Genomic DNA, 15,111 nt, shown 5'->3' with positions numbered 1-15,111 from the left:
GCAAACGTGGGAGACAGCGACAAAGCAAAATTATAATAATAAGAAATATATATATATATATATATATATATATATATATATATATATATATATATATATATATATTTCTGGGAGTGGATCTGGCAGCGGATGGAACCATGGAAGCGGAAGTGGATCATAGGGTGGGGGAGGGGGCGAAAATCCTGGGAGCCTTGAAGAATGTGTGGAAGTCGAGAACATTATCTTGGAAAGCAAAAATGGGTATGTTTGAAGGAATAGTGGTTCCAACAATGTTGTATGGTTGCGAGGCGTGGGCTATGGATAGAGTTGTGCGCAGGAGGATGGATGTGCTGGAAATGAGATGTTTGAGGACAATGTGTGGTGTGTGGTGGTTTGATCGAGTAAGTAACGTAAGGGTAAGAGAGATGTGTGGAAATAAAAAGAGCATGGTTCAGAGAGCAGAAGAGGGTGTTTTGAAATGGTTTGGGCACATGGAGAGAATGGGTGAGGAAAGATTGACCAAGAGGATATATGTGTCGGAGGTGGAGGGAACAAGGAGAAGTGGGAGACCAAATTGGAGGTGGAAAGATGGAGTGAAAAAGATTTTGTGTGACCGGGGCCTGAACATGCAGGAGGGTGAAAGGAGGGCAAGGAATAGAGTGAATTGGATCGATGTGGTATACCAGGGTTGACGTGCTGTCAGTGGATTGAATCAGGGCATGTGAAGCGTCTGGGGTAAACCATGGAAAGCTGTGTAGGTATGTATATTTGCGTGTGTGGACGTATGTATATACATGTGTATGGGGGTGGGTTGGGCCATTTCTTTCGTCTGTTTCCTTGCGCTACCTCGCAAACGCGGGAGACAGCAACAAAGCAAAAAAAAAAAAAAAAAATATATATATATATATATATATATATATATATATATATATATATATATATATATTCCTATCAGACATAAACACCCACACACTCACATATACATACCTATGCATTTCAACGTATACATGCATATACATGCACAGACATATACATATACACACATGTACATATTCATACTTGCTGCCTTCATCCATTCTCGTCGCCACCCCGCCACACATGAAATAGCATTACCCTCCCCCCCCCCCCCCCACACACACACAAACACACACCCCTCCAGCGGGGCAGTGCCAAGAACAGACCAAAAATGCCACATACGTTCACACTCAGTCTCTAGCAGTCATGTGTAATGCACCGAAACCACAGCTCCCTTTCCACATCCAGGCCCCACAGACCTTTCCATGGCCCCACAAAACTCTCCATGGTTTACCCCCAGACGCTTCACATGCCCTGGTTCAATCCATTGACAGCACGTCCACCCCGGTATACCACATCGTTCCAATTCACTCTATTCCTTGCGCGTCTTTCACCCTTCTGTATGTTCAGGCCCCGATCGCTCAAGTTCTTTTTCACCCTATGCTTCCACCTCCAGTTTGGTCTCCCACTTCTCGTTCCCTCCACCTTTGACACATATATTCTTTGTCAATCTTTCCTCACTCATTCTCTCCATGTGACCAAACCATCCAACACACCCTCTTCTGCTCTCTCAACCACACTCTTTTTATTACCACACATCTCACTTATCCTTTCCTTACTTACTCGATCAAACCACCTCACACCACATATTGTCCTTAAACATTTCCTTTCCAACACATCCACCCTCCTCCGCACATCCCTATCTATCGCCCACGCCTCACAACCGTATAACATTGTTGGAACCACTATTCCTTCAAACACCCATTTTTGTTTTCCAGATAACGTTCTCGCCTTCCACACATTCTTCAACACTTCCAGAACCTTCGCCCCCTCCCCCACCGTGTGACTTACTTCAGCTCTCATGGTTCCATCCGCTGCCAAATCCACTCCCAAATATCTAAAGCACTCCACTTCCTCCAGTTTTTCTCCATTCAAACTTACCTTCCAATTAACTTGTCCCTCAATCCAACTGAACCTAATAACCTTGCTCTTATTTACACTCACTCTCAGCTTTCTTTCACACACTTTACCAAATTCAGCCACCAACATCTGCAGTTCCTAACCCGAATCAGCCACCAGCGCTGTATCATTAGCGAACAACAACTGAACACTTCCTAAGCCCTCTCATCCACAACAGACTGCATACTTGCCCCTCTCCAAAACTATCGCATTTACCTCCCCAATCACCCCGTCCATAAACAAATCAAAACAACCATGGAGACATCACACACCCCTGCCGCAAGACGAAATTGATTGGGAACCAATCACTTTCCTTTCTTCCTACTTGTACACATGCCTTACATTCTTGGTAAAAACTTCTCACTACTTCTAGCAGCTTACCTCCCACACCATATAGTCTTAATACATTCCACAAAGCATCTCTGTCAACCCTCTCATATGCCTTCCCCATATCCATAAATGCCACATAAAAAATCCATTTGTTTATCTAAGTATTTCTCACATACATTCTTCAAAGCAAACACCTGATCCACACATCCTCTACCACTTCTGAAACCACACTGCTCTTCCCCAGTCTTATGCTCTGTACATGCCTTTACCCTCTTAATCATTACCCTCCCATATAATTTACCAGGAATACTCAACAAACTTATACCTCTGTAATATATATATATATATATATATATATATATATATATATATATATATATATATATATATATATAAAGAATCGCCCGGGCCTAGATAAACATCCTTGCTTTTATTGGTTAAGTTTCGATGATTACACATATCATCATCAGGGCCTATAAAGAAAGAATTATGTGCATGCAGTATATACGTTATGAGTTTCTGAAGAAATCTTATAGTCTAATGAAGTTTAAAATGTTACTTGAATAATATATATCACAAAAGCCCAAAGTGAAATGAAGAAGAGAGAAAGAAAAAAAACAGTTAAGAGAAATTAATAATGACCAGCAATCCTACTCTAAAATACATTAAAATGTGACTAATGTAGATTCGCCGGAGCCAAATATCCAAGTTAAGATTAAAATTGTACATTCATAATTAAATATCCACAAATTAAAACACATATTTGAGTAGCTAGACAGTCCTGTTCTAGTTCTTATTAAACATATATATAAACACAATAATTCTTTGGCTTCCTCCCTAGTTACTTGTAGTGGGTGTTGTGTCCTGTAGGACAGGTGGGACTACAGTATTACCTGATCGGTGTCTGATGAGCATCTGGCCAGTGTAGAGAAACAGAGAAATGATACTGAGAAATGTGCAGAGTTTCTGTGTTTTCAGATAAGTTTTATTACATCAAGAATAGGACTGACTAGTTGTTATGAATATATGTTTTACTGCTTGGATATCTAATTGTTAATTACAGAACTCTAATCTTGTTTGAGAAATATTGCCATCATTGAATTAATATGTCACGTTTTAATGTTTAAAATAATGCTAAGTCGGTTATTATTTTCCTTAACTCTCTTTATACTCTAGTATTCATTTTACGTTCGGCTTTTATGGTATGTGTTATTCAAGTACCGTTTTAGTCTTATGCATTGTGGGGAAACCCATAACGTATATATTACATGCGTCGTATCCTTTCTTTATAGGCTCTCATGATGGTATATGTCATTGCCAGTAAAACAAATGATGCACATCCAAGCCTTGGTGATTTTCTTCCTATTAAAACTGCGTTTTCCAAACAACAGATCCAGTGCTGATGTATATATTATAAAGTGCATTGACTATTCTATTTTGTCTTCTCAAGACGATCAAATGAAAGGCAGTATTAGATTCAAGGCAAGAGTAAGTACGAATATCGAAGCGAAATCTTTCACTTAGTAGACCATTTTACGCCGTCGGAATTTAATTTTAAGTTTAACAGTTCTTTAACTTTCCTAAGGTGGAAAGGGCTTTGAAGGCGAGGTAAAACGTGGTCTTTTTCCTGGTAGCCGAGATGACATGAGCAACTGAGTGCCTTAATCATTACCTTCTCATATATATATATATATATATATATATATATATATATATATATATATATATATATATATATATATATATTTTTTTTTTTTTTTTTTATACTTTGTCGCTGTCTCCCGCGTTTGCGAGGTAGCGCAAGGAAACAGACGAAAGAAATGGCCCCCCCCCCCCCCATACACATGTACATACACACGTCCACACACGCAAATATACATACCTACACAGCTTTCCATGGTTTACCCCAGACGCTTCACATGCCTTGATTCAATCCACTGACAGCACGTCAAACCCTGTATACCACATCGCTCCAATTCACTCTATTCCTTGCCCTCCTTTCACCCTCCTGCATGTTCAGGCCCCGATCACACAAAATCTTTTTCACTCCATCTTTCCACCTCCAATTTGGTCTCCCTCTTCTCCTCGTTCCCTCCACCTCCGACACATATATCCTCTTGGTCAATCTTTCCTCACTCATTCTCTCCATGTGCCCAAACCATTTCAAAACACCCTCTTCTGCTCTCTCAACCACGCTCTTTTTATTTCCACACATCTCTCTTACCCTTACGTTACTTACTCGATCAAACCACCTCACACCACACATTGTCCTCAAACATCTCATTTCCAGCACATCCATCCTCCTGCGCACAACTCTATCCATAGCCCACGCCTCGCAACCATACAACATTGTTGGAACCACTATTCCTTCAAACATACCCATTTTTGCTTTCCGAGATAATGTTCTCGACTTCCACACATTTTTCAAGGCTCCCAAAATTTTCGCCCCCTCCCCCACCCTATGATCCACTTCCGCTTCCATGGTTCCATCCGCTGACAGATCCACTCCCAGATATCTAAAACACTTCACTTCCTCCAGTTTTTCTCCATTCAAACTCACCTCCTAATTGACTTGACCCTCAACCCTACTGTACCTAATAACCTTGCTCTTATTCACATTTACTCTTAACTTTCTTCTTCCACACACTTTACCAAACTCAGTCACCAGCTTCTGCAGTTTCTCACATGAATATATATATATATATATAAATTATATGGAAGGGTATTGATTGAGAGGGTGAAGGCATGTACAGAGCATCAGATTGGGGAAGAGCAGTGTGGTTTCAGAAGTGGTAGAGGATGTGTGGATCAGGTGTTTGCTTTGAAGAATGTATGTGAGAAATACTTAAAAAGCAAATGGATTTGTATGTAGCATTTATGGATCTGGAGAAGGCATATGATAGAGTTGATAGAGATGCTCTGTGGAAGGTATTAAGAATATATGGTGTGGGAGGCAAGTTGTTAGAAGCAGTGAAAAGTTTTTATCGAGGATGTAAGGCATGTGTACGTGTAGGAAGAGAGGAAAGTGATTGGTTCTCAGTGAATGTAGGTTTGCGGCAGGGGTGTGTGATGTCTCCATGGTTATTTAATTTGTTTATGGATGGGGTTGTTAGGGAGGTGAATGCAAGAGTTTTGGAAAGAGGGGCAAGTATGAAGTCTGTTGGGATGAGAGAGCTTGGGAAGTGAGTCAGTTGTTGTTCGCTGATGATACAGCGCTGGTGGCTGATTCATGTGAGAATCTGCAGAAGCTTGTGACTGAGTTTGGTAAAGTGTGTGAAAGAAGAAAGTTAAGAGTAAATGTGAATAAGAGCAAGGTTATTAGGTACAGTAGGGTTGAGGGTCAAGTCAACTGGGAGGTAAGTTTGAATGGAGAAAAACTGGAGGAAGTAAAGTGTTTTAGATATCTGGGAGTGGATCTGGCAGCGGATGGAACCATGGAAGCGGAAGTGGATCATAGTGTGGGGGAGGGGGCGAAAATCCTGGGAGCCTTGAAGAATGTGTGGAAGTCGAGAACATTACCTCGGAAAGCTAAAATGGGTATGTTTGAAGGAATAGTGGTTCCAACAATGTTGTATGGTTGCGAGGCGTGGGCTATGGATAGAGTTGTGCGCAGGAGAATGGATGTGCTGGAGATGAGATGTTTGAGGACAATGTGTGGTGTGAGGTGGTTTGATCGAGTAAGTAACGTAAGGGTAAGAGAGATGTGTGGAAATAAAAAGAGCGTGGTTGAGAGAGCAGAAGAGGGTGTTTTGAAATGGTTTGGGCACATGGAGAGAATGAGTGAGGAAAGATTGACCAAGAGGATATATGTGTGGGAGGTGGAGGGAACGAGAAGAAGTGGGAGACCAAATTGGACGTGGAAGGATGGAGTGAAAAAGATTTTGTGTGATCGGGGCCTGAACATGCAGGAGGGTGAAAGGAGGGCAAGGAATAGAGTAAATTGGATCGATGTGGTATACCGGGGTTGACGTGCTGTCAGTGGATTGAATCAGGGCATGTGAAGCGTCTGGGGTAAACCATGGAAAGCTGTGTAGGTATGTATATTTGCGTGTGTGGACGTATGTATATACATGTGTATGGGGGTGGGTTGGGCCATTTCTTTCGTCTGTTTCCTTGCGCTACCTCGCAAACGCGGGAGACAGCGACAAAGTATTAGAAAAAAAAAAAAAATATATATAGTGATGGGTGATTTGAATGCAAAGGTGAGTAATGTGGCAGTTGAGGGAATAATTGGTATACATGTGGTGTTCAGTGTTGTAAATGAAAAATGGTGAAGAGCTTGTAGATTTATGTGCTGAAAAAGGACTGGTGATTGGGAATACCTGGTTTAAAAAGCGAGATATACATAAGTATACGTATGTAAGTAGGAGAGATGGCCAGAGAGCGTTATTGGATTACGTGTTAATTGACAGGCGCGCGAAAGAGAGAATTTTGGATGTTAATGTGCTGAGAGGTGCAACTGGAGGGATGTCTGATCATTATCTTTTGGAGGCTAAGGCGAAGATTTGTATGGGTTTTCAGAAAAGAAGAGTGAATGTTGGGGTGAAGAGGGTGGTGAGAGTAAGTGAGCTTGGGAAGGAGACTTGTGTGAGGAAGTACCAGGAGAGACTGAGTACACAATGGAAAAAGGTGAGAACAATGGAAGTAAGGGGAGTGGGGGAGGAATGGGATGTATTCAGGGAATCAGTGATGGATTGCGCAAAAGATGCTTGTGGCATGAGAAGAGTGGGAGGTGGGTTGATTAGAAAGGGTAGTGAGTGGTGGGATGAAGAAGTAAGATTATTAGTGAAAGAGAAGAGAGAGGCATTTGGACGAATTTTGCAGGGAAAAAATGCAATTGAGTGGGAGATGTATAAAGGAAAGAGACAGGAGGTCGAGAGAAAGGTGCAAGAGGTGAAAAAGAGGGCAAATGAGAGTTGGGGTGAGAGAGTATCATTGAATTTTGGGGAGAGTGGAGAGATGTTCTGGAGGGAGGTAAATAAAGTGCGTGGGACAGGGGAGCAAATGGGAACTTCAGTGAAGGGTGCAAATGGGGAGGTGATAACAAGTAGTGGTGGTATGAGAGGGATATGGAGTGGGTGTTTTGAGGGTTTGTTGAGTGTGTTTGATGATAGAGTGGCAGAGGTAGGGTGTTTTGGTCGAGGTGGTGTGCAAAGTGAGAGGGTTAGGGTAAATGATTTGGTAAACAGAGAAGAGGTAGTAAAAGCTTTGCGGAAGATGAAAGCCGGCAAGGCAGCAGGCTTGGATGGTATTGCAGTGGAATTTATTAAAAAAGGGGGTGACTGTATTATTGACTGGTTGGTAAGGTTATTTAATGTATGTATGACTCATGGTGAGGTGCCTGAGGATTGGCGGAATGCGTGCATAGTGCCATTGTACAAAGGCAAAGGGGATAAGAGCGAGTGCTCAGATTACAGAGGTATAAGTTTGTTGAGTATTCCTGGTAAATTATATGGGAGGGTATTGATTGAGAGGGTGAAGGCATGTACAGAGCATCAGACTGGGGAAGAGCGGTGTGGTTTCAGAAGTGGTAGAGGATGTGTGGATCAGGTGTTTGCTTTCAAGAATGTATGTGAGAAGTGCTTAGAAAAGCAAATGGATTTGTATGTAGCATTTATGGATCTGGAGAAGGCATATGATAGAGTTGATAGAGATGCTCTGTGGAAGGTATTAAGAATATATGGTGTGGGAGGCAAGTTGGTAGAAGCAGTGAAAAGTTTTTATCAAGGATGTAAGGCATGTGTACGTGTAGGAAGAGAGGAAAGTGATTGGTTCTCAGTGAATGTAGGTTTGCGGCAGGGGTGTGTGATGTCTCCATGGTTGTTTAATTTGTTTATGGATGGGGTTGTTAGGGAGGTGAATGCAAGAGTTTTGGAAAGAGGGGCAAGTATGAAGTCTGTTGTGGATGAGAGAGCTTGGGAAGTGAGTCAGTTGTTGTTCGCTGATGATACAGCGCTGGTGGCTGATTCATGTGAGAATCTGCAGAAGCTTGTGACTGAGTTTGGTAAAGTGTGTGAAAGAAGAAAGTTAAGAGTAAATGTGAATAAGAGCAAGGTTATTAGGTACAGTAGGGTTGAGGGTCAAGTCAATTGGGAGGTAAGTTTGAATGGAGAAAAACTGGAGGAAGTAAAGTGTTTTAGATATCTGGGAGTGGATCTGGCAGCGGATGGAATCATGGAAGCGGAAGTGGATCATAGTGTGGGGGAGGGGGCGAAAATCCTGGGAGCCTTGAAGAATGTGTGGAAGTCGAGAACATTATCTCGGAAAGCAAAAATGGGTATGTTTGAAGGAATAGTGGTTCCAACAATGTTGTATGGTTGCGAGGCGTGGGCTATGGATAGAGTTGTGCGCAGGAGAATGGATGTGCTGGAGATGAGATGTTTGAGGACAATGTGTTCTGTGAGGTGGTTTGATCGAGTAAGTAACGTAAGGGTAAGAGAGATGTGTGGAAATAAAAAGAGCGTGGTTGAGAGAGCAGAAGAGGGTGTTTTGAAATGGTTTGGGCACATGGAGAGAATGAGTGAGGAAAGATTGACCAAGAGGATATATGTGTGGGAGGTGGAGGGAACGAGAAGAAGTGGGAGACCAAATTGGACGTGGAAGGATGGAGTGAAAAAGATTTTGTGTGATCGGAGCCTGAACATGCAGGAGGGTGAAAGGAGGGCAAGGAATAGAGTGAATTGGATCGATGTGGTATACCGGGGTTGACGTGCTGTCAGTGGATTGAATCAGGGCATGTGAAGCGTCTGGGGTAAACCATGGAAAGCTGTGTAGGTATGTATATTTGCGTGTGTGGACGTATGTATATACATGTGTATGGGGGTGGGTTGGGCCATTTCTTTCGTCTGTTTCCTTGCGCTACCTCGCAAACGCGGGAGACAGCGACAAAGCAAAAAAAAAAAAAAAATATATACATTGGCGGAATGCTTGCATAGTGCCATTGTACAAAGGCAAAGGGGATAAGAGTGAGTGCTCAAATTACAGAGGTATAAGTTTGTTGAGTATTCCTGGTAAATTATATGGAAGGGTATTGATTGAGAGGGTGAAGGCATGTACCGAGCATCAGATTGGGGAAGAGCAGTGTGGTTTCAGAAGTGGTAGAGGATGTGTGGATCAGGTGTTTGCTTTGAAGAATGTATGTGAGAAATACTTAGAAAAGCAAATGGATTTGTATGTAGCATTTATGGATCTGGAGAAGGCATATGATAGAGTTGATAGAGATGCTCTGTGGAAGGTTTTAAGAATATATGGTGTGGGAGGCAAGTTGTTAGAAGCAGTGAAAAGTTTTTATCGAGGATGTAAGGCATGTGTACGTGTAGGAAGAGAGGAAAGTGATTGGTTCTCAGTGAATGTAGGTTTGCGGCAGGGGTGTGTGATGTCTCCATGGTTGTTTAATTTGTTTATGGATGGGGTTGTTAGGGAGGTGAATGCAAGAGTTTTGGAAAGAGGGGCAAGTATGTAGTATGTTGTGGATGAGAGAGCTTGGTAAGTGAGTCAGTTGTTGTTCGCTGATGATACACCGCTGGTGGCTGATTCATGTGAGAAACTGCAGAAGCTTGTGACTGAGTTTAGTAAAGTGTGTGAAAGAAGAAAGTTAAGAGTAAATGTGAATAAGAGCAAGGTTATTAGGTACAGTAGGGTTGAGGGTCAAGTCAATTGGGAGGTAAGTTTGAATGGAGAAAAACTGGAGGAAGTAAAGTGTTTTAGATATCTGGGAGTGGATCTGGCAGCGGATGGAACCATGGAAGCGGAAGTGGATCATAGGGTGGGGGAGGGGGCAAAAATTCTGGGAGCCTTGAAGAATGTTTGGAAGTCGAGAACATTATCTCGGAAAGCAAAAATGAGTATGTCTGAAGGAATAGTGGTTCCAACAATGTTGTATGGTTGCGAGGCGTGGGCTGTGGATAGAGGGTGGATGTGCTAGAAATGAGATGTTTGAGGACAATATGTGGTGTGAGGTGGTTTGATCGAATAAGTAATGTAAGGGTAAGAGAGATGTGTGGAAATAAAAAGAGTGTGGTTGAGATAGCAGAAGAGGGTGTTTTGAAATGGTTTGGTCACATGGAGAGAATGAGTGAGGAAAGATTGACAAAGAGGATATATGTGTCAGAGGTCGAGGGACCGAGGAGAAGTGGGAGACCAAATTGGAGGTGGAAAGATGGAGTGAAAAAGATTTTGAGTGATCGGGGCCTGAACATGCATGAGGGTGAAAGGCGTGCAAGGAATAGAGTGAATTGGAACGATGTGGTATACCGGGGTCGACGTGCTGTCAATGGATTGAACCAGGGCATGTGAAACGTCTGGGGTAAACCATGGAAAGTTGTGTGGGGCCTGGATGTTGAAAGGGAGCTGTGGTTTCGGTGCATTATTACATGACATCTAGAGACTGAGTGTGAACAAATGGGGCCTTTGGTGTCTTTTCCTGGCGCTACCTCGCACACGAGGGGGGAGGGGGTTGTTATTCCATGTGTGGCGAGGTGGCGATGGGAACACATAAAGGCAGACAGTATGAATTATGTACATATGTATAAATGTATATGTCTGTGTGTGTATTTATATGTGTACATTGAGATGTATAGGTATGTATATTTGCATGTGTGGACGTGTATGTATATGCATGTGTATGTGGGCAGGTTGGGCAATTCTTTCGTCTGTTTCCTTGCGCTACCTCGCTAACGCGGGAGACAGCGACAAAGCAAAATAAATAAATAAATATATATATATATATATATATATATATATATATATATATATATATATATATATATATATATATATATATATATATATATTCCTATGAGTTCACGGGGAAAATGAAACACGATAAGTTTCATTTTTCCCTTGGACTCATAGGAATATCTTAATCACGCGCAAAATTGTGATCCTTTCCAATATATATGTGTATATATATATATATATATATATATATATATATATATATATATATATATATATATATATATATATATATATATATACTGTCTGCCCTTATTCGTTCCAATCGCAACCCCGCCACACATGAAATAACAACCCCCTCCCCCGCATGTGTGCGAGGTAGCGCTAGAAAAAGACAACAAAGGCCACATTCGTTCACACTCAGTCTCTAGCTGTCATGTGTAATACACCGGAACCACAGCTCCCTTTCCACATCCAGGCCCCACAGAACTTTCCATGCTTTACCCCAGACGCTTCACATACCCTGGTTCAGTCCATTGACAGCACGTCGACCCAGGTATACCACATCGTTCCTAATCACTCTATTCCTTGCACGCCTTTCACCCTCCTGCATGTTCAGGCCCCGATCACTCAACATCTTTTTCACTCCATATTTCCACCTCCAATTTGGTCTCCCACTTCTCCTCGTTCCCTCCACCTCTGACACATATATCCTCTTGGTCAATCTTTCCGCACTCATTCTGTCCTTGTGACCAAACCATTTCAAAACACCATCTTCTGCTCCCTCAACCACACTCTTTTTATTACCACACATCTCTCATACCCTTTCATTACTTACTCGATCAAACCACCTCACACCACATATTGTCCTCAAACATCTCATTTCCAGCACATCCACCCTCCTCCGCACAACTCTATCTATAGCCCACGCCTCGCAACCATATATTATTGTTGGAACCACTATTCCTTCAAAATACCCATTTTAGCTTTCTAAGATAATGTTCTCGACTTCCACACATTTTTTTAATGCTCCCAGAACTTTCGCCTCTTCCCCCACCCTAAGATTCACTTTCGCTTCCGTATATGAATACACTGGTAATAACACTGCATCATACTGTTTGTGCAATGAATATTGTACAATATTTTAAGGTAATGAGCGATAAGGATGATGAACAAGAGTTAACACTATGCCTGTAGTTTGCGTTATGTTTTATAATAAGGAAAGAACTGATAAATCAGTATTATGTTAATGTTTCGCTCTTACCTCTGAACTTTTAACCCTGTTAGGACAACAGCACAACTCATGAGCTCGACGGTACAGCTCTTTGGTACATAGCCTTGGATAAGCCTATACCTGATCCTTCAGGGTCATGTCATAATTCACACCATCCTACCCAAGGACTGTAATCATCGTACCCAAGGGTCGGTGTAGCGTACTCGAGATCGTACTGTTGTTCTTAGGGTTCGTACCCTTGTGCTCAAGGATCGCACTTTTATACTTAAGGATCATACCGTTGTACTCAAGGATCATACCGTTGTGCTCAAGGATCATACCGTTGTGCTCAAGGATCATACCGTTGTGCTCAAGGATCATACCGTTGTGCTCAAGGATCATACCGTTGTGCTCAAGGATCATACCCTTGTGCTCAAGGATCGCACTTTTATACTTAAGGATCATACCGTTGTGCTCAAGGATCATACCGTTGTGCTCAAGGATCATACCGTTGTGCTCAAGGATCATACCGTTGTGCTCAAGGATCATACCGTTGTGCTCAAGGATCATACCGTTGTACTCAAGGATCATACCGTTGTACTCAAGGATCATACCGTTGTGCTCAAGGATCATACCGTTGTGCTCAAGGATCATACCGTTGTGCTCAAGGATCATACCCTTGTGCTCAAGGATCATACCCTTGTGCTCAAGGATCGCACTGTTGTGTTCAAGGATCGTACTGTTGTGTTCAAGGATCGTACTGTTGTGTTCAAGGATCATACCGTTGTGCTCAAGGATCGCACTGTTGTGTTCAAGGATCGTACTGTTGTGTTCAAGGATCGTACTGTTGTGTTCAAGGATCATACCCTTGTGCTCAAGGATCGCACTGTTGTGTTCAAGGATCGTACTGTTGTGTTCAAGGATCATACCGTTGTGCTCAAGGATCGTACTGTTGTGTTCAAGGATCGTACTGTTGTGTTCAAGGATCGTACTGTTGTGTTCAAGGATCATACCCTTGTGCTCAAGGATCGCACTGTTGTGTTCAAGGATCGTACTGTTGTGTTCAAGGATCATACCGTTGTGCTCAAGGATCATACCGTTGTGCTCAAGGATCATACCGTTGTGCTCAAGGATCGCACTGCTGTGCTCAAGGATCGTACTGTTGTGCTCAAGGATCGTACTGTTGTGTTCAAGGATCGCACTGTTGTGTTCAAGGATCGTACTGTTGTGTTCAAGGATCGTACTGCTGTGCTCAAGGATCGTACTGTTGTGTTCAAGGATCGTACTGTTGTGTTCAAGGATCGTACTGTTGTGCTCAAGGATCGTACTGTTGTGTTCAAGGATCGTACTGTTGTGTTCAAGGATCGTACTGTTGTGCTCAAGGATCGCACTGTTGTGTTCAAGGATCGTACTGTTGTGTTCAAGGATCGTACTGTTGTGTTCAAGGATCGTACTGTTGTGCTCAAGGATCGTACTGTTGTGCTCAAGGATCGTACTGTTGTGCTCAAAGATCGTACCGTTGCGCTCAAGAATCGTACTGTTCCGCTCAAGGATCGTACTGTTGTGCTCAAAGATCGTACCGTTGTGCTCAAAGATCGTACTGTTGCGCTCAAGGATCGTACTGTTGTGCTCAAGGATCGTACTGTTCCGCTCAAAGATCGTACCGTTGTGCTCAAAGATCGTACTGTTGCGCTCAAGGATCGTACTGTTGTGCTCAAGGATCGTACTGTTGCGCTCAAGGATCGTACTGTTGTGCTCAAGAATCGTACTGTTATGCTCAAGGATCGTACCGTTGTGCTCAAAGATCGCACTGTTGTGCTCAAGGATCGTACCGTTGTGCTCAAACAGTTAAACTCGATATTTGCTTTACACATGAATTCTCATCTACTGATTTATCCGTTAACTTCCAAGCGATAACCCACTCAAGTCAGGAGACAAACTTAGGTAAAAAAATTATCCTCATTCCAAGTGATGCACTTGCAGGACGGGAACCGCTTTGGGTCAGGCCCACGAGTAAATTAACCCGAGGGAAAAAGATATGATCCTTGACCCAACACGACCCTAACATTTTCCGCCGTGTAATCATTGTTACCAGAAGTACGAACTCCGCTTGATGAAAAATTAACAGAAGGCGGAGTCCAATTTGCACGGAGACATCGACCAAACCCTGTGTTCGCCTGCTTGCGGAGTGTCAAGACTCGAGGCAGCCTTTGTCAAGGCTCTTATATCTAAATGAAATATTTGGCTAAATTCCTGCCGCCAGTGATGAAAAGAGGAGGCGACTCATTTGCGACAACTTGCAGGTAAACCTGAGCTAAGTGAGGCGCGAGCAGACGGCTCGGCCGCCGGGACCAGCACCAAGTGGTCCAGCTTAAGATTATTTGCTGCAAGAATACAAGTTAGGAATATTATGCTGCGGCCAGAGTTGGAGTAAGGCCAGCAGAGTGGACGATAATGTCCTCTCTTACTCCGGGAAATAGTTAAACCACAAGTAATAAAAGAGAAGAAAACAAAATATATATGATATTTGCGTTGGTTCTTTCATGGTCACTTCACTAACCATTGATTTTATGGTTTCATGGTAAACATTGTTCCAGTATGCACCATGTCTTACACCATAGTTCCGGTAAGGTTCACACCATAGTACCAATGAGACTTATACCATGGTACCAATGAGGATTACGCCATAGCACCAGTGAGACAAGATGCTGCTATCATAGGGAGGAAATCTTCAGGTTTTGTAACTTTCCCAAGGAACAAAGACGTAAAAAAGGAAGGAACCCAGACCTTCGAAAGCAAGACCAAGCTACGTAGGTCTTCATTCTACACAGCCCAGTTTATTTAAGTATGTTCAGATTGTGTCCCTGTTCGTCCTAGAATAATATAACTTGAATTAACTTGTTTGGGATAAATGTCTCTCAGAATTATGCGTCAGCGTC

This window comes from Panulirus ornatus, chromosome 20 (assembly GCF_036320965.1).
Source record: "Panulirus ornatus isolate Po-2019 chromosome 20, ASM3632096v1, whole genome shotgun sequence".
NCBI lineage: Eukaryota > Metazoa > Arthropoda > Malacostraca > Decapoda > Palinuridae > Panulirus > Panulirus ornatus.
This window is presented reverse-complemented; position numbering follows the sequence as displayed.